Source organism: Mastomys coucha, unplaced genomic scaffold (assembly GCF_008632895.1).
Source record: "Mastomys coucha isolate ucsf_1 unplaced genomic scaffold, UCSF_Mcou_1 pScaffold9, whole genome shotgun sequence".
Classification (NCBI taxonomy): domain Eukaryota; kingdom Metazoa; phylum Chordata; class Mammalia; order Rodentia; family Muridae; genus Mastomys; species Mastomys coucha.
The window spans coordinates 404,988-407,977 of NW_022196915.1; positions in this window are offsets into that span (position 1 = coordinate 404,988).

A 2,990-nucleotide genomic window follows, 5' to 3' on the forward strand; every position below is an offset into this window, starting at 1 on the left:
AAATGGATGGATCTGGAGAATATCATCCTGAGTGAGGTAACCCAATCACAAAAGAACAAACACGGTAGTCAGTCTTAACTAACCATCAGGGGCAGAAGTTCCCAAGGGGAGGGTCCTGGAGAGGCGAGGCCTGATCCCGGATCAGAAAAACAGCTCTGCTGGGCGACTGGCTTGACCTCTTGAGTACAGCAGTCCTAGTTTAGCGTTTTGCCTGAACCGCCAAGGTCCCAAGGCCTCCCGGAGCCAGGAAGGGGGCATGGAGAAAACCTTCAGTCCTCTTCATTATGCAGCCTGACCACCTCTCCCCCGCCCCCAACCTCGCCTCCCTGGCTCCAAGCCAGAGCCTGATCAAGTGCCTGCACATGTACACCGGCATATTGAATTCTTCATAAAACACAGAAATTTTATAAACATATGTTTTCATTTTAATCCCAGGGGTGTGGATATGGGGCTGCTATAGATTGTCCACAACAGCTGTGATTTTCTTTGTGCTCTATCAAGGGCATGATTTTGCCAGCAGCAGATAATTTCCGTGATTGTGTGATAACTGGAATCCTGGGGACTTTTCAGATAGTGTATAAATGCTAGGGGTCCTGAGAGAGTTAGTGGGTTTGTTGTTGGTTGGTTGCTGTTGGCTGAGGTTTGTTAAGTAGTCATGCACAAAGAAACATCAAGTATAAACTAAATAGCCTGATAGTACGTATCAAGCTTGCCTTAAGGAACTTAACACCCCTTAATCAGCAGGAAGTAGTCTAATGATAATGTCATCTCTTGTCACTTCTGTCTTAGGTCAGGTTTTCATTGCTGTGGAGAGACAACATGACCAAGGCAACTCTTACAAGAGCAACATTTAATTGGGGCTGGCTTACAGGTTCAGAGGTTCAGTCCATTATCATCAAGAAGGGAACATGGTAGCCTCCAGGCAGGCATGGTGCAGGAGTTGCTAAGAGTTCAACATCTTCATCTGAAGTCCACTATGAGGAGACTGACTTCCAAGAACCCTACCCCCACAATGACACACTTCTTCCAAAAAGGGCACGTGTATTCCAATAAGCCCACACCTTCTAATAGTGCTGAGCCAAGCATAGTCAAACCACAATATCCTCTATCCTTTTTTCTCTTCCATATACTGTTAGAGTGTTGAACTGATGGAAGAAGGGGGTGGAGAAGGGTGGAAGAAAGATCCCCTACAGTAGCCAAATTCTAGCTACACCAGAGAATTAATCCATCAAGAAGAGTGAAACCAAATCTCTGTATCTTACTGTGTACAAACTTCAACTGGACCAGTGCCATTTTGACACCTTTAAGGATATCTTGCTTTGGATCATAGGCATTCCCTTTCCTGATTTCTGAAGTCACCCAGGTCATATACTTACATCTGAAGATTTAGAGCTAGGAACCACTGATATCTTGGTAGTCATTATTATCTTTTGAGAACGCTGCTATTAAAGTTGTAGTCCACCATGCCAAGATAAGTCTCAGAGCTTGTTGTAAAGTGGAGGCCCCCTTTCTCAGCGGGGATTCCCTTTCTCTACCTGGTCTTGGTTAGAATGTGTCTCTGAGAACAGATGCCTGACCTTGTTTGGAGGGTTACCCTGTGCAGAGTTCTCTGCAAAGGCTGCATGACTCAGAACACAAGTTTTGCTCTACCTTCCAGGCCATATGTTAATTAGGTGTTATGTTATAACCAATCAGCTTTTTGATCTGTACTCCTAAGAGACTTTATATACCCTCCCCTCTGGAAAAATAATGTAGAGCTGTCTCACTGAAACTGTCTCTGAAAGTCCTTCTGTCATACTCATAGCCATATGAACCCTGCTTACTGATTCTGCTCCCTTATCCTCTGTGGGCTGGTGGCCAATGACCCCTGAGAAGAAGGGAGAACCACAAATACTGGACTTAGGTTTTGCTCAGTAGGAAGAAAATCGTGTCCGATGCTGGAAACCTATGACTAGTGAGAACAATGCATTGTATATCTAGCAGTCTGAAGATCAATAGTGATCTGTAAAAAATCATGAGACAACACAGAAAACATTTCTTATCATACTGCCCTGAGTAGAGTCATCAGAAAGATCTCTCTTTGAGTCATGACAGGCACTCTTTTATAAGGGTTGGTCAATGTCAGGAGAACTGGGGAACCAGGCAGGACTCCTTGACAGCAAAGAATGCTGCTCCATTGCTCCTGAGAGGGCAAGGATTTGGCATCATAAGAAAACTTTCAAATAGGCAAGAATATTTCTCCTAAAGTGGAAAAGGAGGTGCATACTCCAAATTAATTTATGGCTTTAGAAAATCATAACTGAAAACTAAGCATTAAAAAATTCTATAAAGATACCATAATATAATTTTATTTTTACATAGGTTCTTCAACATCCTATCTACATTTACTTCATATGGTTTCCCTTGAGCACTACCAGTGATGTGTTGAGCTAGAGACAATGCTAAATGTTCTCTGGAGGTGTGTTCACATGTATGTTGGAAGGAATATATATGAAAGGAGAGAGAGCAGGTCACATGTAAACACCCCATTAACAATGTAAGGCACTTGGTACTAGTCATGCAATGATGTGAATAAGAAATACAGGTTTCTTTCTTATATACATATGCCATAAAATTAATTGGTAGTATATCTTACTGTCTTAAATACTAAGTCTTTAGTACCTATTAGGTATTTGACCTTTCTGATTTACTCTCTGTTGCTTCTTTCATTGGGTTGGTGCTCTGCAGTTGTGCATTCTTGTATCATTGCCAGATTACAATCCTTCCATTCTCATCTAGATATCAGGGGCCAGAGTGGGGAAGATAGTAAAAGGCTGCAAACATGTATCAGAGCTACTGTCGATTTAACATCCTTACACACTTTCTCCATTCTTTAGTGATTCTTCTATAAACACAAATCACACATTTCACTAGCTTATTTTTACTAGAACACAAAATTCTAAGATTTTCACGATCCTAGACATTGAAGTTTGATAAATTTTATTTCTTCT